This window comes from Ambystoma mexicanum, chromosome 2q (assembly GCF_040938575.1).
Source record: "Ambystoma mexicanum isolate Mex_15411 chromosome 2q, UKY_AmexF1_1, whole genome shotgun sequence".
Taxonomy (NCBI): domain Eukaryota; kingdom Metazoa; phylum Chordata; class Amphibia; order Caudata; family Ambystomatidae; genus Ambystoma; species Ambystoma mexicanum.
This window is the reverse complement of record NC_090924.1, coordinates 286,382,710-286,406,257: the sequence shown is the minus strand read 5'-3', so window position 1 is coordinate 286,406,257 and position 23,548 is coordinate 286,382,710.

Genomic DNA, 23,548 nt, shown 5'->3' with positions numbered 1-23,548 from the left:
GCTCCGTCTTTGGCAGGAATGTGTGCTTAAGAGCAGATTCAAACAGGAGGGAGGGGAGTCCAAGGGATGTGAGGCCAGGAGGTAGCGAGAAAGTGCACAGTTGACGGGGGATGGTAAGATTAAAGAGTGAACTATAGCAAAGGAAACAAACACAAGTTATGTTTAGCCAAGTAGGGGGGTGCAAGCCAATGCAGGGATTTGTAAACTAGCAGCACTCAACAGGTTTTTCATTGCAAGACAACTGGCAGAGGTTATGTCTGGACGTGTGACAAGACAGGGGGGAGGTTATAAAGGATAGCAGTGGCAAGGTTGGGTATTTCGCTAAGTGGGGAGAAGGAGTGGAGTGACAGATCATCAAGAAAGTGGCAGAGTAGGCACCTCGGTTCTAAGGTGAGTGGGAGGCTTTTTTTTCAAATTTTTTTTATTGGCATTTCTTTAAACATGAAACATAGGGACTCAACATAGTCCCCTCTCAACCCCCTTCCCATCCCCCTCACTTCCCACCGGTTGTCAATCTTGCTGTACTTCTGCGTTTCCTAGATGGATCAATCTTAGCCTGTGAACATGTCCAGTATACGTAGGTTGTGAGGACACCATTGGAGCATGTAGTCGCTTTGCAGGTATTCAATGGCGTCTCCCCAGTCCGTTGCAAAGCGCTGTCTATCCCCTCTCCATTGCTACATAAGTCCATATCCTGTGGAGCCATTCTTGTGTGGTTGGATGGGTCTTTTGTCACCATTTCTGCTTGATTGCTAGCCACGCAGCTATTAGGAGGCCCATGAAGTTCTGTTTTTGCGTCTTGGTGAGAGTCTTATCTCAAGCCACACATCCATACTTCTTCTCCTAGGTTATCCGTGCCTTTGAACAGTTCTTGCATTTGCTTCCTCACTTCCGCCCAAAAGTGTTGTAGTTCTTTACAGTCCCACCAGATGTGTCTCCATGTTCCCATTGTGTCGCATCCCCTCCAGCATTTCCCTTGTACAGTCGGGAACATTTTGTGCAGCCTTTCCGGGGTGTAATGCCATTGGATCATTACTTTGGTCCATGCTTCCCTCGTTTGTATCGCTCATGTCCATTTTGGGATTATTAGCCAGAGGTATGTTCATTGTTCCCCCGCAATTTGTTTTCCTAGCGTGATTTCCCATTTTTCATGTAGTGCCATGTTATGTTTTCTTCCTGGACATTTATGAATTTGTAGAGGGTGGATACGAATTTCCTTTCACCCGTCTGGGTCAGCATGTACGTCTCAAATGGAGTGAGATCCCTTGTCAATGCCTTGCTGATTCTTGGCGTTGTGAGCCAGTGGAGGATTTGTTCATACTGGAACCTGTCCTTTTCCGTGAGGCCCAGCAGCTCCTGGCAGTCTGCGAATGTTCTGATAGGCTGTCCCTCCAACATGTCTCCCACTTTTGTGCAGACGCGTCTCGCCATTTCTGGAATGTTCCTTTTTCTACGCCTAGGGAGAAGTCTGGGTTATCAAACATTGGTATGAATGGGGCTGGGTCTATCGTGAGTGTTTCTTTTTTGGTTGCTTTGTCCCAAATTTCCATAGCTGTGCTCATTACTTCACTTATTTTGATGTTTTGGTGTCTGTGCTAGGGTTTCTTCCATAGGAGGTGTCGCAAATGTGATCTTGCTACTGCTCTATCCTGCGCTTCCCACCATTTTTCTGATGAGTCTGTGATCCATTTGTTTAGGACCCATAATTGTGCCGCCTCGTAGTATTTCCTAAAGTGGGGGAGCGCCATACCTCCATCTGCATTATGCGCCATGAGGGCCTGTTGTGACAATCTCGGTGACTTGCCCTGCCATATATATTTGGTTATTGTTTTGGTGAGAGACTTGAAGAAGGTCTTCGGTATTGGAGTAGGGAGAGGTTGGAAATAATACAGCAGTCTGGGAAGGATCATCATTTTAATGACCGTTATTCTGCCCCACCAAGAGATTGACAACGGGTTCCATCTGTCCAGATCTCTTTTAACATTGTCTAGGAGTTTCATGTAGTTCCCCTTGTAGAGGTTTTTCATGGTTGGAGTCAATGTCACCCCCAGGTATCTCACACCTTCTACGGCCCTTTGTAGTCGTAGGTCTTTTGTAGTCTCGTATATCTCATCTATATCTCCCGCCAGGGCCATTACCGATGATTTTTGTTCATTTATTTGTAGTCCGGATATTGCTCCATATTCTTCTATCTGCTGAATTAGTAGGGGTAGGTTCTTGATTGGTTCTGTATGGGTCATCATCATATCATCTGCGTAGGTGGCTGTTTTATGCATGTGGCCTCCCATTTCTATGCCCTGTATGTCTGGGGCCGCTCTGATCTTTGCCAGAAAGGGTTCGAGGAATATTGCGTAGAGTAGGGGTGATAAGGGGCACCCCTGCTTGGTGCCCCTTCCTATTTTGATGGGGTTCGACAATTCCCCGTTGACTGCGCTCCTGGCCATTGGTGAAATGTAATTGGCTCCGATCATCTTTATGAAATCATTGCCTATTCCCATTTTACGTAGAATCGCAAACAGCATGGACCATTCTACCCGATCGAATGCTTTTTCCGCATCAATCGAAATAATTGCTGATGGAATTTCCATGATTCCCGCTTTCTCTATAAGATGCACGATACGCCTAATGTTGTCGTGGGTTTTTCTGTTGGGGATAAACCCTGATTGTTCTTGGTGGATCAGCTTAGGGAGCAGGGGAGCTAGCCTGTTGGCTATTACTTTTGTGTAGAGTTTTGCGTCCACGTTGATTAGGGCTATTGGGCGGTATGAGGTCGGGTTTTCCAGATCTTTTCCTTTTTTGTGGAAGACAAGTATTTTTGCTTCATTCATGGAGGGTGCGATGTTGATCGAGTTCTTGAAAGTGTTGAATAGGTTTGTTAGATAGGGCATTAATATGTCCGCAAATGTTTTGTAGAGAGCCGCTGTAAAGCCGTCCGGTCCGGGAGCTTTATTTTTGGGAAGATCCCTTATAGCTTTAGTGACCTCTTCAGTCGTTATCAGTTGTTCAAGGGCTGCTTTTTCAGCTGGGGTTACTGTAGGAATTGATATATCTTTTAGGTATGCCGCCTGTTCCTTTTTATTTGGGTGCTGTGAAGTATATAAGTTCTGTTAGAAGTCCCGGAATATTTCTTTGATATCTTCCGGTTGTGTTTTCTTTTCTCCCTGTCCGTTTTTCAGGGAGTGCACCATTTGCTCTTGTCTTTTCCCTTTTAGTTGTCTTGCCAGCAATTTGTCTGCTTTATTTGATTTCATCGCGTACCAGTGTTTTGGTTGCAGCAGTTGGATTTCTGCTCTTTTATTCCTGATCAGGTCTAGCTGGCTCTGGATGTGGTGCTATGCCCTCTTTATTTTCCTGGAGGTATTCTTTACCATTTCTTCTCTTATGTCTTCCAGTTTTTTTTCCAGTTCGTCTTCCCATTTGTACGATAGTCTTTTTGTGCTTTCAGCGCTATTATCTGTCCCCTGATCACCGCTTTGAAGGCATCCCATATACTGCTCTGGGAGACGTCCGTGGTGTCGTTTTGCTTAAAATATTCCTCTATTTTTTCTCTAATTGTTTCTTTGGTCACTGGATCTTGTATGATGTCTCTGGGGAGCATCCATCTCCATAGGCCTGATCCCGTTCTGAATTTGGGAAGTGGGATCCAAAGCGGGGCATGGTCTGATAGCGATATCTGACCTTTTTCGATTTCTCCCACCAGGGGTCCTGTGGCCCAAATGTAGTCTATCCTGGAGCTTGAGTCATGTACATGTGAGTGATACGTGTATCCTTTTGTTGTGCCTCTGAATCTCCGCCACACGTCTTCGAGTGCCATATTCTGCATAGTCTGTTTGAGCGCTGGTGAGGGCGTTCCTTGTTGGGAGGTTTTGGGATTCGAACGGTCATCTGTTTGGTTCCACGCTATGTTGAAATCTCCTGTCAGGATAACTTCCCCTTCCGTGAAGATTTCCAATTTGTTGATTGTATCTTTTATAAAGCCCTCCTGGCCCGTGTTCGGTGCGTAGAGGGTTGCTAGAGTCAGGTGGAGATTGTCTATCAGCACCTTCGCAAAGACATAGCGGCCGTTTTTGTCTGCCATTGTCACTTTGATTTGGACTTTCAAGTGGTTGGTGAATGCAATCAGCACTGCTTTTCTTTTCTCTTTGTCATTGGATTGGAGGATTTGATTGTAGCCTCTTATCCGGGTAAGGCCTTTCCTCTTTTTCTGTATGTGTGTTTCTTGGAGGGTTATTATATCGAACTTGTCTCTGTGCAGGAAGTGTTCCGTTTTTTTTCTTTTCACTGGCGTGTTCAGGCCTCTAATATTGAACGTTAGAATTTTTAGCCCCATTTTTTGGTGTGTGGCTTGTGTTTCTTCTTGGATTCATCTTGTGGGTCGCCCTTGTATGCATTTGTACCAGTGGGTATCTCATTTCCCCTCCCAACCTTCCCCCCAACTCCCCTCCCTCAACCCTCCCTCCTTCCCACCCCAACTTTGATCCTGAGGAGGGCCCTGGGCCCTATGGTTGCTCCGGCGTTGTGTCTTTGCTCCATGCCCTCTAACGTCTCAGGTTTAGAAGTTTGCAGGGGTTCCTAAACCCTGTTTGTGGTGCAGATTCCTAGGTCGTCCCTTGGCTCTGCCGCACCTTCCTGTGAGCACCTGCCCTGTCTGTTGCTTCAGTATGTTTGTAACCTCACCCTCCATATGTTCTTGCGTAGAGGTTCATTTTCGTTTACAATTAGTTTTCCACTGTTTTTCGGGATTGGAGTCTAGTTCTTCTCTTTTCTGTTTGCCACCCCCTCGGTTCCCTCTTTTGTCTTGGGAGCTCGCTTTTGTTTGTGGGCTCTGTCTCTTGTTCCTGGCCACCCAGTATTTGGAGGCCTTCCTCGCACGTAGCGATTCAGTATTGTTTTTCTTCCCGTGTGAAAAGGAGTCCAAAGGGGAGTGTCCATTTATATCCGATTTGTTTTTCTGTAAGGCATTTCGTTACCTGGCCCATTTCTCTTCTCTTTCTAAGCGTTGATTGCGCTAGGTCTTGGAACAGAAGAATTTCTTTTCCGTTCATTCTTATTTGCTCTAGGGTCCTGGCCTTCCTTAGGATTTGTTCCTTCTGTATTTATTGTATCATGGCCACTAGGACATCCCTTGGGCGGGTTCTGGGTTCCCCTGCTCTCCGAGGGCCTACTCTGTGTATTCTGTCAATGAGGATTTCCTCTCCAGAGCCATCCTTTAGAATGTCTTGGAAGACTTGTTGTACTGCATTGCGCAGGTCTCTATCCTCCACGGTTTCCGGCATATTTTTAATTCTTATGTTCGATCTCCTGGATCTGTTTTCTAGGTCTTCACATTGTGATTCAAGCTCCATTGCCACTCTAGCTAGGCTGTCTTGTGCTTCTGAATATTGGAGAACTTCCTCATCCATATTCTGGACCGTCCTTTCCAAGTTATCTGTCTTTTCCTCGAGGTTTTCTATGTCTTTCTTCAGGTCATGGACCGCTTGTTTCAATTCCCCCTTCATGTTTTCGAATTGCGTCTGGGTAGAGGATATGAACTGGTCCTGGAATTCCTTGAACCAGGTTTTCATGTCGTCTTTCCTGGCCATTTCTGTGTGTTCTTTCTGTTTTGGGGGTCTTCCCCCTTGCTTTTCTGTCTGTTTGGCTGCTTGTTGTCAATATTTCCTAGTCCCCAGAATTGAGTCAGATCCTAGGCCTGTTTAGGACCACCTTTGTGTGCCACAGAGGCCTGTAATCATATTCTAGCCCTGGATTTTGACATGTGTGTGTGTCTTTAGTGGCCGGGCATTTGTTATTGATTGTTCGCTGTAGGTCTTAGGTTTTTATTGAGTGTTCCCAGTGGCCGGATTGTCTTCTACCCTTGGTGGGGTCTTCTCGCTTGAACTCTGATCGGGTTGCGGTAGTCTCCCTCTCAGGACTCGTGTAGTGGTAATTCCCTTATTTCTCGCTCTTTCATAGGGGAGCGGAGATTCACCAGTGAGTTCCCCTTGGTGTCTCCTCAGGGTCCACGTTTAGGATGTGGGTGTTTTTGTTTCCCCCCCGCGGGGTCCTTAGTTATCCCCTGCGGTCTCGTGTCTTGCCTGTCGGGCTTCCCCTGGCCCACCGTGGGGTGCTTATCCCGAATCTACTTAGGTTGGGGTTATCGCGGAGGGGTCCCCATGACTCTGGGGTGGGTGAGCTGGGCCTGGTTCTTGTCGTGGCCCTGCGCCTCCTCTGGTTTTCCCTGGGGGGGGGATGGGCGCTCGGCCCGCTCGCCTGAGCTTTTCCTGTGTTTGCGCCGGGATCGTATTTCCCCCTCTCCCTTTGTATCCCCCTGTATTGTGGCCGGGGGTCAGTGTTGCTAATCGCGTGGGAGGTGGTGCCCTTCCTGCCACCCTGATGGCTCTCCCAGGCTCATACCTCTGCTCCGTTCGCCTTTCCCTCCGGACTCCGACCGGGACTCGCGTGGAGCGCTTCTGCTTCTGCCTGGGCTGCTGCTTCTCACCTCCGCGCCTCTCCGCGGGTTCGGTACTTGTTCCGGGCCCCGCCTCCAGCTCTTCTACTCGATCCACCTGGGTGGCGCCTGCTATCCGTCTGCTTCCTTCTCCTGCTGGGGGGAGGGGGGTTCTTGGTAGGGAGGAGCGTTGCCGCCGCTCTCCAGGCTCCGGTCCTCTTCCTTTCTCTGCCTGCGATGCCCCACGCGGATCCGCTCTTCTCTGGGTTGCCTTGCTAGAGATCGGGCTGCTCTGGGGCGGGTCGGCGGGGCAGGTCCGTCTTCTTCTGGCGGGAGCGATCGGGGGTCTCCTCTTCTTCCTTTCTCCACCTTCCATAGACTGTGGAGGAAGGATGCGCTCTGCTGGGCTCGGTGTTTGCTTAACTTTACAGCTTAAATTGGTGCGGCCCGAGCAGGGGGACCGAGCTACGCTCACACACGCCTACCCGGCTCGGCCGCCATCTTGGAATCTGGGAGGCTTTTTTAAAGGAGTTGTAAGAAGGCACAGATGTTGCTAATATTATTCAGGTTAATCCTTGCCACAGTCAAAGTGTAGGTCATAAAGTTGGGAAGGTTAAAGAGTTTCCCATTTGGGTTACGTCATACCTATACAACTGATAAACAAAAATAAATGCATACACATAAAAAAAGTCAGATAAAAATAACTGAGAATATGGGCAGGGATTTGGCAGGGGCTACCTCAGTGAATGATCCTGTTCTCATTAATCCATTGGATTGAAGAATAGGGTCCACGATGTGTCGATTGACCACATGTGTTGTGCTGGAAACAGCCAGCTTCTGCAAAAATAATTTCGCCTTTTTTACTCAGCCCTGTAACTGTTACTATACAAAATAAAACACTATTCGTTGGTCGTGAAATACTTTAAAATTATGAATAAAAGACAAACCTGGACACATTCCCCTACTGAAATGGTTTTAGTATAGGTTTACATATTTGGAAAAGGGGAGTTGCAGTGCGTATTTTTAAAAAACAAAGCAAACATTGTAATGTGCCAATCATATTTTAAATCATTCTGCTCAGCAAAATATGAATCCATGTAATGGTTAACTAAAAAGAATATAACATCAGTGTGATAACAAATGTGTTTGTATATATCTTAATAGATGTGTGTCTGATCATATGGTAGGTCTAGGTATGCCTTCAGGTAAATCAGTAATTGCTGCATGACTGATACACATATTTCCATTAACTATTTCCAGAAATAATTTCACAAAAAGTGCATTTACCCTGCTTATAAATTATTTTAGTGTTGTAATTGACTATCGCAACAATGAGCGCATTAATGTTTTATGTTTGACAAGAACTGCATTGCAGGGCAGAATACCTACAGTCACGAAGAAACAAACTGTCACGAACAAATATAAAATACTAACAAGGACAAACGCAAAGTATTAACTGTTCTAGGAAAATTTATTTTTCTCAGATTAAATTGATTAATTCTATACATTGGGAAACTGTCGATGTCAGTATTAATGGCATTGCAAGGAAAGGGATAAAACCCCTTAAGGACATATAAGTGGAGGGTACCACAACCGGAATGTGCGCCAAATTGTCTGCAAGAATACAAGAATTACAAGAACACAAAGCGCCTACTCAGCCCACTCTCTTCTACAAAGTAAGAGCCAACCCAATCATAAAGGTAAAACAGACACAGTGAAGCGATATCGCTCCTTCGCCTTTTGTGGTTATATGGGCCGAGGGAAGGCTATACTCTCATGAGGGGTGCGGATGTGAAACAATAATAACTTAAACATCAAAATATAACAGTCCAAAATGAAGGAATATCCAATCAAAATTAGATAAAAAAGATATGTAATTTAATTAAACACACCATGTACAATAATAACTACATACAAAACACTACAAAACACCACCTCTGTTGGAAGAACACAGAATATGCAACATAGCACAGGACGCAGCACTCCAGGTAATGAGACAGGGGAAGAAAATAAATAAAACCCCCAATACAATATTTTAAAAGGCTATGTTCTCGGGTGCAAAAGAGTTGGAAATTATGTAACCATCCTCTAGGGCCTAACAAACGACAAAAGGAATAGTTTGCAGTCAATGACACCTTGATGCAGTTCCCGGTGGTTGTGTTGATCCAAGCAGTGAGCTTGTGTCGCATTGACTCGAATTAGGTGCTTCGAGTGGTTCGAAGGCAGGTTAGAGCGATGCAGGTTGGAGCGATACCAGGATCAATTCAGGCTTGTTCATGATGTGTGGTAATCGCTGAGTCGGGTGAGGGAGTGATGCTCCAGCGATTCGAGTCAAAGGCCAGTAACTGTTCAAAGCAACATTCCTGATGCTCAGGTGTGTAGTTCGACAAAGAGGCAGTCCGAAATCGAGCCTTTTCGAGTAATTTGTTAACTGAGGTTCGAATCGCCGAGTGACACCACAGAGGTTCGAGTCAGGTCGGAGTCGGGACCCAGCAATGGACAGCTGATTCAAGCTGGTTATGAACTCTGTAAGGTATGATGCAGCGTTAAGTGCTTGCATCTCCAATCAGTCAAGTGGCACAGCGAGTAGAGCTCTCGCTTTGACATCCATGCAGAGCCTGCTAACGCGGGTTCGAATCCTGTCGAGCACCACACACTGTGGGTAATAATAAGCAGTGCTCAGATACCTCAGGGTTCGTAGCGCTATATAAATGCTGAATTATTATTATTTATTTTAGTTCAAAGAGTTTGGTTGAGTGCAAAAGGCAGCATCAATGTGTCCTGTGATTTGAAATGCTGGGAACCCAGTTCACAAGCAGTCTAGCTGGTTTGAGGCAATGAAAACAGGGATCCTGTCTCACAGGGTGCTGTGAATTCCAATGCAGGGATTCAAGGAGTGGATTAGTCTTTACTCTGGGAGTCCCACATGCAGGGGAGGATGGCTCAACCTTGCAGGTGTCCTTCAACACAGTGAGGTCCTGCGTACCATTGTGGCTGGCAGAGAGGCAGGTCTTGTCTTCGGGGCAGTTCACCCCCAATGTTCCCTGTGGTTGTTAGGAGACAGAGCTTTCCTCGGCCATGGAAACTCAGTCTTCACCTCAATAGCAGAGGACTTTGGAAAGATGAACTCTCTCAAGAGAGGAATTCATTCTTCCTTAAGTGTTTGCCTAAAAGTGAATCAAAGCAAGAGTGGGAGACCCCTTCTTTAGAATGTGAAAGTCCACAGGTAATGGAACTAAAGTCTAATCCCTGTCAATGGAATTAGTAGACTTTTTCTTCTGACTGAACACCCAAAGTGCCTTGTGTGCCAGGATATGGAGAGGACAGGAAGGAAAGATAGAGGCAGAGAGAAAAAAAGGTGGTACAACCTTCCTCCAGCTGTAATGAGTTCCATCTGTCTACACTAGCCCTTCCTCTGTCCCTTCTCAATAGAACCATGGCCTTTTTTGCATGCAGCACCCTGGGGTGAGGGTACTGCTTTTGGGAATGTGTGTGCCCTTTGATTCCTGTTCCCAAGACTGCTCCTGTGGCACGACTGTCACTGTGGGGAGGCTGTTACCTGTCACCCAAAGGAACAAAGGGAGGCTACAGTCTTGCTTGGAGTAGCAAAGGCAGCCTGGCTGCAGGGAATACACATAATCCTGTCACAGCTGAGCTTGGCTCACAGGGCTGGCACATGTGTGATACCATTTTGATGTGGCTTGGATATGTATGAGATATACTAGCTACCATACCTCAAACTCACATATTGGCTTATATTTAAAATTGGACATGCCACCAGGATAGCATTCTCATAGTTACGTCATTTTTGGAACAGGGATGCATATGGTAAATGCAGCCCCTGCTCTGCAGAGGCTTGGTGGTCACTACATCTGTCAGATGGGCACGTGTGACCTCTGAACCTGCTCTTTGCCACTGGAGAACAGGAGCTGCAGGTCAGGCTACAGAAGCAGCAGGAAATTGGTGTGCACCATACTTTTGGATGGAGTTTATGAAAGGGGAATCTGATTAGCAGACTAGCTTTTTAGAGTTAGATTTACCTTGCTTCATTATTTTAATTAATCAAAACAAAAACTAGAGCTTCTACATCCTTGCCAGAGGGTAATTCCTCAAAGACTGTGATTGGTTAATGGGAGGCGTAGTGCCCATATGACCACCAGTCATTCAGGGATTACTGCCTCTTCATTTCTAAAGGCTCAGTACTAACGTTTTCTGTGTAACATCATCTGTCAGGTTTGACAGTATTACTATGGTGAAAGCCTACATTCCTTTTATTGCAGTTGCAGTTCCTCATGAGGTGATGATTATAAGAAAAGTGTAGCATTCTTTCTTTCGATAATATTAACACCTAGGTGATAAAGGTTTAGTTTGAGTTGGTTTAGTTTGTTCATGTATAAAAGGAGCACATGCTGGCTCACCTTTGAGAGCGAGAGGCTGATATCTGACTACCTGGAATGTTGAGAAGCCTGACAGGGGGCTGAACAGGGAGTCCAGTATGAAGCCAATCCTCCTCATCAGGGAAGGACCCCATATGCCTCCTGAAAAATTTGCCATATTGCACCGTTCTTTAAAACTTCTGGAAAGGGTAGGAGAATGAAGCCACTTTGTTTTTCGAATGGATAAATGGACAAGACCAACATCTCAAATTCACTGAGAATTACAGAAGGGAAGAAGTGAATTACCTAGATATAACAATCAAAGTAGACACAAACAAGGGAGAGCTCTACTTGAAACTATATAAAAAACCTACAGGCCGAAATGCATTATTGCATTATACAAGCTTCCACCCAACCCACACACTTGACAATTTACCCTTCGGGCAGTTTTTACAGCTTAAAAAGAATAGTACTAACAGAGAGGACTACAAAGAAGGAGCCAAGAGACTAAGATCAAATCAACACGAAAGAGGCTATCCATCTAGCCTGACCAAAATAGCAATGAAAAGAGCGGACAACAATCATCGTGAAGTGATACTTGAACGACAGCTGATACCTAAGGAGAGAAAGAAAGAGAACATGCTTTTTGTGAATACTTACAGTAAATTATCGAACCGGATCATAAAAATCATATATCGAAACTGGAAGATCCTGGAAAAAGGAAAGAGTCCTATTGAAAGACCACTAATTGTGTTCCGGAGGAGTAGAACAGTAAAGAACCAGATCATGCGTAATGATATTACAAAGCAAATAAAGGTCCAGCCCACATTGACAGAAACATGGGGAATGCAAGCACCAGAGGGACACTACCCTTGTGGAAGTTGTTCTTGCTGTAAACAGACTAAGAAATCCACAGAAATAGACCTAGGCCTAACTAGCCAATGGAGACAAAAAGTGTTAACTAACTGTAATTCCAACTTTGTAGTTTATGTGATCTGGTGCCCCTGTATAAAAGATCTATATAGGGAAGACCGATAGAAAAATCAAGATTCGGTTCACGGAACACAAAAGCTGTATAAAAAATAGAATTCATTCGCCCCCCCCTTGTGGGACATTTCATTGAAAAAATACATAAAGCAGACAGAATGAGGTTTTCTGTAGTATCCCAGGTTAAAACCAGTAATGACATTAATATGGACAGAAAAAGACTCATGTTGAACGAAAAAGAACTAATATTCCTGACTAAAAGTACAGAACTGGAATTGAATGAAAGGGCAGAATGAGGAGATCTGAGATATTATTTTTAAAACCAAAGAATTCTGCAGTATGTCACAAGTGATGTACCAATTTAGTAGCTGGGACAAGAAATGTGTACATTAAATGGCTGTCGGTTTGGATTATCAAATACGGCTTGTTAATCTTAGATCAACATCAGAGATGGAAGTAGATGTGAAGATGAGGAATACTCAAAAACTCTGAGTTGTAACAGCATTGTTAAATAGAATAATGGTAAGTTGATGTGTGGGTAAATGGTAGATGCCCCTGTCCTGATGCTGTCAATGAGATATCACATTTGTGAGTACACGTTATCAGAGACCTATCCATGAAGTCTAAGTCAGGGTATTTTGAGACATACCTTGTGGAAATAACCTATGAATGACCCCATTGGGCGACAGATATGCATGTACAGAGGGAAAAGAGGCGTGTGCCTTGTTAAGACGGAGGCCCATGGAGGATAAACGATCGACGTTGCCTAGACAACGAGTGAGGCCAGCTCGAGTAGATTGGAGTAATGAACCTCAGATTTATTGCATTAGATACTTTTTCATCAAGTCCGGGTCAGGGTATTTAGATATATGTTCTGTAGATATAACCTATGACTGACCCGACTAAGCGAAGGATTTGCGTGCACAAAGTGTGAAGAAACATGAGCTTTGCTTTAACGGAGACCTGCGGAAGATACACGATCAACGTTGTTTAGACAACGAGCTAAGCTAGCTAGAGCAGATTTGAGGAAAGGACCTTGAATTTAGGGTCTGTGACGTGATGACGAGACATTAATGACGAACACAAGAGTGCAACATAAAAGGAGATCTGGGAGCAAGACGGAGCAAGAGACAAGGAGCCAGCCTGCAGACGTGTGGACCGACTGGACGGCAAGAGAGACAGCTTTCCACTTGGAGCAAGAACGGTGATCTGGACCTGCGAAAGTGCTCAGCTGCACTGTAATGTTTAGGTAAGCAAATAGAACAAGCCTAGATATCAGGGAAATAAAAGAAGAGGGTGAAGGAGAGTAATGATTTGAAAAACGGATAACAATAGGTTTTCATAAACCTGTTTCTGTCCACCTTGTAGAGTGTAAAATTCCTGAAGAGGGAGGACTGAGGACCAAAGGAAAATCGGGTATCCCATATGTCCTTCACCTAGGATTTGGAATCCAGTTATCCAGGGTCGATAGGCATTTGGAATCTGGGCTATTAAGATCAGGCATAGAGGTAAGATAACTAGAGGATACGAAGATTCCTCACAATGAATGGAGGTAGAGAATAAGAGTACAGGTTACAGGTGTCCGTCTGTTATTTTTTAGAATTGGCTATGAAGATGTGCGAAGTGTGTGATAAGATCATTCACATCACCATAACCTAGATATAAACGCACCGTAAGAAGGCCGGAGAAGATAGAAAATCAATAAGCACTATTAAAAAGGTACAAAATGAACTATTGACCATGCTGTTTTTTAATATACCCATAACTGACATGGTTGGACTGTGGGTAGGCAAATGTATAATAGCTTTAAGATACGGCTGAAAGAAAGAAAAATATGTTTTTAGAAACTGTCAATGTCAAACCTGCTCCCCAGCAAAAGTGAGGCATGCCATAGACAAATGAAAGAAAGAAGGTTCAAAATAAACTGTCTTCTTCCACTGTGATTGAAACATAGTTTGTTGTGGTAATAGAACTTCAAAAAGAGTGGTTGATTAACAAGACCATATCTTGTGCACTTGCTTTCCACAGATATCCATTCAGTGTTTTGGCCCAGATGAAGGATAGAAGGTAGTGAAATATAATATCACTTATCAATGATGTTAAGAAGACAAGAATGGTGTATGCATAGCAAACTGTTATAGTACATGCCCCTGAAGAATTTCCTAGTCAACTGTGTTAAGAAACAAGGAAAGAAACATGTTGAGTGTGTTCTGATTGTTGTGAATGGTTGAATGAGAGACAGTTGTACGGATGATCAGAAGGAGTGAGGACTATTGTGCATTTTCGTCAATCCAGACAGGTGTTGATCTCTAATTAAAATGTGTTCTATATATAAATGAAGTGTCCAAGATCGGATGTACTAGATAACAGATTGTGTGTGGGACGAATTTGTCTAAGTAAAACAGTATTTTAGAACTTTGTTTAAAATATAAAATATAATGGGCCTCATTACAGGGAAGGCGGTGAGGGTTAACGGTCACTGGTAATGGTACTGGTGACAGTTAACCCTTACCGCCTTACTACGAGGACCCTTTGCGGGTAGGTACTTTAACGCCTGCTGTTTAGCAGGCGTTAAAAACCAACCCGCAAAGGGACCAGGGTGCTAATTACGGCACCGTGATTTGCGGCACCGTAATTAGTGCCTTCCCCATTCCCATAGAGCCCTATGGGGCAAAAATGGGAATGGGGAAGGGCAATGGGGGAAAGGGAATTACCGCCCCGCCAACCTTGGAATAGGGCGGTAATTCCCCTTTCCACCAAGGCGGTGCCAGTATTTTACCGGCATGGACCAAGGTGCTATTAGCACCTTGGTCCATGCCTACTGTGTAATGAGGCCCAATGTATTTTACTGATATGTGTTTTATGAAATCAAAATAAATTGATATTTTTGATAACAATTGGTAGTAGTATGTTATAATTCAATAGATAACAAAACATGCAATTGGGCTGACATGAAAGGTGACTGGTAAGCAAGGGACCCTGTAAACAAATGTGTTGTATTGTTGTTATTCAAAGAGGGCTTTTTAAAGTGGTCCAGATAAAAATGCCCTCAAGTCTCTCTGAGGTTTGCGAGTTATATTTAAAGTTGAACATGCCACCAGGATAGCATTCTCATAGTTATGTCATTTTTGGAACAGAGGTGCATATGGTAAATTCAGCCCCTGTCCTGCAGAGGCTTGGTGGTACTTGGTGGCACAGGCTGGCTCACCTTTGAGAGTGAGAGGTTGAGATCTGACTACCTGGACTACCTGGACTGTTGAGAAGCCTGACAGGGGGCTGAACAGGGAGTACAGTCTGAAGCCAACCTCCTCATCAGGTACCGACCCCATATTCCTTTTGAACAATTTGCCATACTGCACCGTTCTTTAAAACTTCATTGTGACCACCCAAATTTGGACAATTGTGTTCACTGTACTTTTTAATAAGAGGGGAATGAGTTCCTGAAGGTATAGGACCCTCGCCAAATCGGGGTGTTTGCATCTCAAAGGAGGAGAAACACTATCCTAAACTATTCTGTAGTGCAAGGGTGATTTATTTTTAAGTGAAAGAGTTCCTATTGGAAGTTAATCTCTCCGAAAAAGGGAACAAGATACAAGAAAGAAAATAATTTAATAGATATAATTGGTATATATAATCCTTCAACACTTTTTAGGGTACTAATTCTACTAATAAAGCAAATGTACTGGTTCTGGAGGAGTATGAAAAAGACTTGAAATTTCATTGTACCAATTCAAATATACCCTAATAGGTAAAAAGGACCTTAGCACGTCCTCCACCAGCGCAACCCACCCTTAGGAATCCCAAATTCTTGCATGTTTACAGAGTGACTGGGTATATGTTATTCCGACTGGAAGTGTACCACCTAAGTCAGTAAATACTGCTTCTGTGATTTCCCTCCATCCAGTTGGTATATGGAAAAAAGGGACAATCTGTAACCACGAACAGGAGCCTCCTGGGCAATTGCATATTCAGGTAAATTAGCTATTTGTGTTGAAATTCTTAGAAGGCAACTGTAAACTGCAGGTCACTCAGTTGCAGACATATTTATGGAGACCATACCTAGGGAAAACATACAAACATAAATAACACTGGCCTACGACGAAAGGCACCGTATCAGATTCTGATTTGCCAGAGTATCTCAGTCACAGGCAAATGTCATGTGGCCTGGGGTAGAATATGCTCAATAAGAAATACTTTGAGCTGTGTAGAAGGTCTTTATTATGGAACTAGAGACTAAGAGCCTCACTCATGGAAAAGAGTGCATTTGTCCCGTAAAGGCTACGCGCCAAGAACAACATTGCACAAACTTGCGTGCAGAGTAAAAAATGCGTGCCCCGCGTATTCATGGAATTTCCTGCACAAAGTTACTGTGTATGCAAAATTGTGGCCAGAATGCCCCCGACACGCCCTCAAGCAAAGAATTACCAGCCAGAACAGCTACCTTTGCGTGCTCCCAAGGCCATGAATACATGCAACCTTCAAGCAGTGCGCAGGCCTCACCCACTCTCTGCGTGGTGTCCTACGGAAGGCAGTCGACCGCTCGCAGAGATGTGCCGACCCTGCGTGAAGTCCCTGCAAGTTATGAAAAAGTGCCATGCATTTGATTCTATGAATCGACTAACAGGGTTTTGCACGCAGAATGGTACGCAAATCCTCGATTTTCCATGCAAATAATTCCATTAATCAGGTCCTAAATGTGGGCTTAACAGTTGAGCTGTTCCAGTCCTCAATTGGAAAACCCACAAAACTTGTGAGGCATAAGTACAAGTTTTGCAGTATTTACTGAAGACATACTGTAAGGCAAATATCACATTGTATAGAGAAGAAGGCATAATCGGATAACTTTCAATTAGAGTAATTTAAAAAAAAATCAAGCCATAATAGCCTGCCTTGAGGTTTTAATCAGAGGTCCAGGCTTTGGTATTATCCCAATTGTAAGGGGCATATACCCTGCTGAAGTGCCTGGCAAATCAATTCCTTTACCTACAAAGACAGTCGTCCATACTGTGGCCAAGTTAACAGTGGGAAAAAGAAAACATGATCATATTTTCCCTATTTTGGCATTTCTGCATTGGTTGCCATTTGAGTCCATATTTTCTTCAAATTAGCTCTTTCATTTATGATGCTAAGAAGCAGGGATAACTGATGTATTTAGAGAAGAAATGGTATATATCAGAAGGTGCACCCGAAGAACATGATAGATGAGGTGCCAAGTGAAAAAGCAGTATGTTTACCAATATGCTCCAGTGCCCTCAAAATATGCCGACAGCATTGATGCTTTTCAAACCAACCATATTAAAGCTTTTAAATATTTGAAAACGGTATATTCCCATATATGTCAAGGTCTAACTGGAGGTGGGATTTTCTTTAAGGTTTCTATGTATCTCGATGTATATATCTATCCACTGAATAAAGTGCAAACCCTCCTGGGAAGCAGGAGAGTGCTGTATGCAGGGGTTTGGGAGGGAGAATTAGGGTTAATAGAAGTGATATGCAAACGAATAATAGGGTTAGGCAGATTTTATAGGATGATACAGTATAGGGGTTATCTTGCCTGGTAACTTCACAATGATTTTAACCAGTGTTTTAACTGCTTAAATAATATATGTTCATATGCTATGTTGTTTTATTTTATTTTCCTGTTGCTCAGAACTCCATTGCTTTTAGTACCATTATAAACAAAGCTGCATAATATAAATCTCATCGAGATCCTGGTTGACTGCAGGTAGCAGTTTCTCTCAGTGCTCGGTGCCATGAGCAGGTTTAAAGTCCAACTGGCATTAATGCAGCACGGTATAAACTCAGCATTCCAGGATCCTGGCCATGAAGTTGACTCCATGTATTTAATTGGACATACAGAAAGGATCATATTTGAGGTGTTTGAGAAGAGGTCATATCATATGAGGACCTGGGTGAATACTAATACCTTTTGAAAACCTGTTGCACTGAGTTGAGTGATGTCTGAGTTGGTTTAGATAAAACAAACACTAGCCTGTCATGTCGGTAAACATTCATGTGATGTCACTTCCTGTGATGCTGTTGGGGGAACAAGGATCATGACAAGTAACGTGAGTTAACCTGTATGAATTTGGTGAAATGCCACCATCGAAGAAACATCTGGCAATATTTAGAGGACATTAAGTTCAGTTCTTTCCTCACGTAAAAGATGTAACGTATATGTCTTTCAAGTCGAAGCTTGGATCATTTTTCAGTCCACACTTCAAGAATGCAGTTTTAGAGCTGCTTACTTTCTTTCCCAAATGCAAATGTGTTCGTATATTTCAGAAAAAAAGGATAAAAAGATCTTTCTAAAGTGTTCCCTGGAGATGAGGAGCCGCATTGAGACACCCACGCGCAGCTTATAATCGTGTTCTATTGACTCAATGGACTGCCTATTAAATCTTTCGATTTTCATTTTAAGAAATTCATATTTAGGTGCAACTTAATGATTTAACATGTTCAGACCTACAGTCATGTTGTGAAAACCGCAATGAATACTTTCATTTGACAAAGGGTTAATTCATCTCTAAACTAGGGTAAATATTTTGAAACCGTTGCAGCTCTGGTCATTCCGAAATCACCCATTTACCCGATGTGACAGCTCTCAATGTAGAGGAGCAGGTGAGTGCCTCTGCAGGAAGTCACGCTACCCCCACCTGTATTTTGGAGGCCTGAGATCGTGGCATGCTTGAGACCAGCATTTGTGACCATTCGGCGGCAAATCTTCGAGAAAAGGTATCCACTAAGAAAACCCTATCAGATGTACTCCCGAAGAGAAGACAATCTCATAGAGGAAATCCCCCAAGGAATATGAAAAAGAGCAAGAAAGGAACTGTTGACGTCACAAGACACAAAGTATGATGCACAGAGAAGACTAGGTGAAGAAGATGTATGACCCTTATAGAAACTGATGATGAAATAAAGAATCAAGTAAATGTTCATATGCAAAAAGAAGATTGCATGTGTGACGAGCACTGCAGAAAATGCAAGCTGTTTAATAACGGTACAGATGCTGTAACGCAAGTAGATTGAGTAATTTTAGACAATGGCTATGAGTAGTGAATAGACTGCAGTCGATTCCGCCATTGTATAGAAACTGGACATCGGTATAGCAACTTTAGTAAGCTTAAACCCATGGCTAGAAGAGCAGAGAGCTGTGCCGCAGCAAAGAATTAACCGAGATCATGTATGAGCCTGGAAGGGCTGTCTGGCCTGGTGTCAACGCTGAAGCAGGTTTTCTATTATTGAAGGCACTTAATGTGAAATGCTGAATCATCCCTTCTTAAGATGTAAAGAAAGAACATCATGGGTGCCAAGTTTTATTCATTTAAGACAATTAAATGCTTAAAAATAGAACAGATCGTGTTCTCCTGCCACGTGTGCCAGGGATGGAAATAGAAGCGGTTAGGAGTTTGAGAACAACGATAGTGTTTTCCCGCACTTCCTTATATTCACAGAGAGAAGGATACTTTGCAAGACCAAGTTCAAAGACAATCTTCATGGCAGAAGGCATGGGTGATGAACGATGTTGGGCTAATTGTGTGAGGTGGTACACCTTGGGTATGAGCTTACATGCTGATAGTGAGCCAAATGTTCCTGACTGGCACGAGCGTGCCAACCTATTGTAGAGGGTCATATAACAAAGGGCCTTATAGTTTGCGAGCCAATGATATACCGGGTACTTAATAATGATTATTTATTTTTAAATTTGTTTATTGGCATTTATCATTTTTACATTTGCATGACATAAAATATGTCCATAGTTAGAGGATAATAAGCATTTCATAATAACACATTAACATTTAACAATTCAACTTTAACTGTCTCCAAGTGCTCTTCCATCGTGGCAGGACAGTCTGTCGGTTCAGAGGGGGTTGGGCAAGCCGGGGGGAGAGGGGAGAGGGGACTTGAGCTTGTGAGGGCCCAGTGAAGTTGTGGCTAGTTGCTCTCTGGGTCCTGTGATGTTTGTTGTGAATCCGTTTTCCATAGGTTTGTTCTTGTTCATGGGGGCTTGTCATCTGAGGGGTGAAACAAGGATCCTGTGAGTTCTTTCCAGGCCATTAGGGTCATGCTCGAGGCGTCCGAGGACCTGGCAACACTGTCTTCCCATGCCTTTGTTTCAGCTTGTACCCAACGTTCCAATTCTCTGTGCCATACCTTTTGTTGGGGTCCTGCAGGTTTTTTCCAGGCCATTGCAATTGTCCTATTTGCCAGTATGCACATGATGTCCATTAATTTGGCCAGGTGTTTAAGTTTGGCCGGCCTGGGGTACGTTCCCAGAAGGCATTCGTCCGGGGTCCACTTGTACCTAGTAAACCCTGCTTTTTCGCTTGTCAGCTGTACGGTGGCCCACAGGGACTGTGTTTTGGTGCAGGACCAGAACTTGTGAATCAAGTCTGCATTATTCTCTCCGCACCAGGTGCAGACAGAGTGTGGTGGTTTATTGAATTTCGCCAGCCTGAATGGGGTTAAATATGTTCGGTATAACAGGTTCTAGTTGTATTTGTCTAAATCTGTGGTTTCTGGAGACTGCTTTAGGGTACGCTAAAGCCCTCTCCCATTCTCCACCAGCCATTTCCCGGCCCATGTCCGTTTCCCATCTTGTTTTCAGATCGGCACTTCGTGGGTTGGGGGTATCACTCAAGTGGCCATAGATCTGGGACACTGGTCTCCATTCCTCTCCCAAGCTGTACAATAGTGTGATCAGAGGGTTTGATTCCGGTTCCTCCGGCCATGTTGTCCACTTGTTTCGTGCTGTAGTCCGTATCCTTTGATACCACAGAAACTGGCCTGTGTGGATTCCAGCTTCCTCCTGTAGTGTTTCAAATTCCTTAACGGTGCCATCGTCATATAGGTCTCCCCACGAATATATACCTTTTTCTTCCCAGCGTCTGAGGTGTTGCAGGTCCATGTCGGATCTGCATAGGTCTGAGATCATTGGTATGTCTGGGGAGTAGTGATGCTTTGCGTGGGCGAGTGCCTCTGCTCTGTGCCATACTTTTCGCCCTAGGGCAGCCAAGAAGGGGGCATTTCGCATCTGGTGGCTGGGGGCCAAAATAAGTTCCTTCAGATGGATCGGGAGACCAAGGGTTGTAGAAGGGGCGTCTCAGATGTGGTGTCGTCTGCTAGCCACTTGGTCACAAAACTGAGTTGTGCTGCCAAATAATATTTCTGGAAGTTTGGGAGTTGAATTCCCCCTGGCTATGCGGTAGGACCAAGGTGGCGAGTGCTATTTTGCGTCTTCCTTTCCCCCATAGGAAATCACGGAGTATCACTTCTAGCAGGCGAAAAAAGGAAGCATTGATGTAGTAATGTACATTTCGGAACCTGTACAGGAATCTAGGGAGGACAATCATTTTAATTATTGAGGCTCTGCCCATCAGAGACATGGGAAGTTTTGCCCAGAAGTTCATGGATTTTCTTAAAACGGGGATTGCTGATTTCGTGTTGTGTTCGTGCATCAGTGTGGGGGTGTGAATTATGTGTATTCCCAGGTATTTAAACGAGGTGACCTCCCACTGTATCCCCACAGGAGGAAGTTCTACAATATTCTTGCTCTTGAGGCCAGCTAGATGGAAGAGGAAGGACGTCACCCTGCTAAATTGTATGCCTGAGACCTTCGCAAAGTTGTCTAAGACGTCTAGCATTGTGGGCACGTTATTGTCTGGGTCCGTAACATATAGCAGCACGTCGTCCGCATAAAGTGAGCTGATGTGGTCCACTCCCCCCAGGCGTATCCCAGCATCGAAGAATTGTTTCCGAAAATAGATGGCAATAGGTTCCAGTCCTAGCACATAAAGCATGGGGGATAGTGACATCCCTGCGTCGTGCCCCTGCATATGTCCCAGACCTCGGATACATACTTTCTGGTTTTTACCCTAGCCCTGGGTTTTGTGTAAAGTATCTTGATCCACCTAATGAACCCCAGGCCAAAGCCGAAACCTTCTAGCACCACTTCGAGCCATTCCCAATATATAGAATTGAACGCCTTAATGGCATCAAGGGATAGCAGTGCACATGCCTCAGTGCTAGCCTCAGTTTGGTTTATAACCTGTTGTAATCTGCGTAAGTTCATGGTCGTGTTCCGGCTCGGTATGAAGCCGCACTGATCCATGTGCACGATCTCCCCTATGATTCTAGCCAACCTCTTCGCTAGCATTGTTGTCAGTATTTTCACATCATAATTGAGCATGGATATTGGGCGGTAAGAGCTGCATTCATCGACAGGTTTGTTAGGTTTAATGATCGGGATCAAAGGGGTCTCTCTCATGCTGTCGGCAATATCCCTCTCTCATATGCTTCTTGAAAAACCTCATGTAATAAAGGTGTTAGGGAGGTCTCGTACACTTTATAAAACTCAGCGGGTAGCCCATCGGTCCCAGGAGTCTTGCAGTTGGCCAGCAATTTAATTGCCTCTGTTATATCTTCGGTCGTGATGTCTGCATCTGGGCCTCAGTCTGTTCAGGGGCTAGTCTGGGGAGTCCTATTTCCTCCAATGTATCTGTGATTTGGTCTCGGGGAACTTGGTCCTTATGGGAGTATAGGTGTTCATAGAAATGCTTGTAGGCGTCATTTATGCCATGTTATGTTTGGAATTCATTGCCCTCTGCGTCTGTATCTTGGTGATTGTGTGCCTGGGGTGTTCTTTCTTGCACAGCCAGGCCAGCATTCTACCCGGCCTGTCGGCTTCCGTGTGCGCTCTGTTAGTCTTGGTGGTGTAGTCAAATGTGTAGTTAATAATGATGAAGATGACTTGCACTAGAGGTGGGCACAAGATGTCCACTTGACAGTAGAGACCCAATCACAACCCAACCCCTTATAGAAAGTATACTTAAATGTTCCCCTTGAACGTATCACAACCCCTCGCAGGTTTCTCTTATTTGCCACGTAGTATGACATCACGTATGATGAATTGTTGCTATATAAGTGTAATTTTTTTGTATGAAGCGGCAAGAGCTCAAGCGAACATCTGTTAATGTCCATTGTAACTCCCTGTTTTAAACAATTGATAATAAACAGACAAACTTTGCCATCTTCCTGAGTTGGTTCTGTTATTTGGTGTAAGAGTTACTCTCCTTCCCATCCACTGCATGACACGCTACCCAAAGGGCCTTACGTTCACATGGTAACAGTGCTGGATGATTTAAAGATCCAAACAAGTTCAGTTCCAGAATTTCGAACGATCAGCATCCTATGCCTTTAATCCAGAAGATCACAAGGTTTCTTGTGGAGAGTGGCAAAATAGAAATCTTGCAAGAAGAACTGAGACGGTGGACAGGTCCTCCTTTGATAAAATCCCTGCCCGGTTTCTACGGCCCCCGGTGGACGGAAGGCAAAGTGGTCGGTTGGAGGAGGAGATAATACAGAAGGCCTTGAGTCGATTAATGAACGAATGGTGAATAGACTAAGGGGAATGGCAAATTAAGGGGACAGTGTTATAGTAAATTATGAGTAAAGCAAAATCAAAATATTGTGTGAAGATAGAGATAGCGCCTAGAGAGCCCTGGCTCAAGGGAGCTTCAAAAGGAGACATTTCAAACTCCAGTTGGAGTAGAGTGAAATATATAACGTGCAAACAGGTTTGCATAAAGTGATGCCTCAAACCCTGCACAGGGTATAAGAAAGGCGAGGGAAAAGATAAAGTGTGATCACAGTGTTTATTTGAATGTTTGAAGTTGACTAGTCTTTGTGTTGTGTGTTGAGTAGAGATATTGAAACACAATAGAAGTTTTGAAGTCATTGAGAACATAATTAAGGG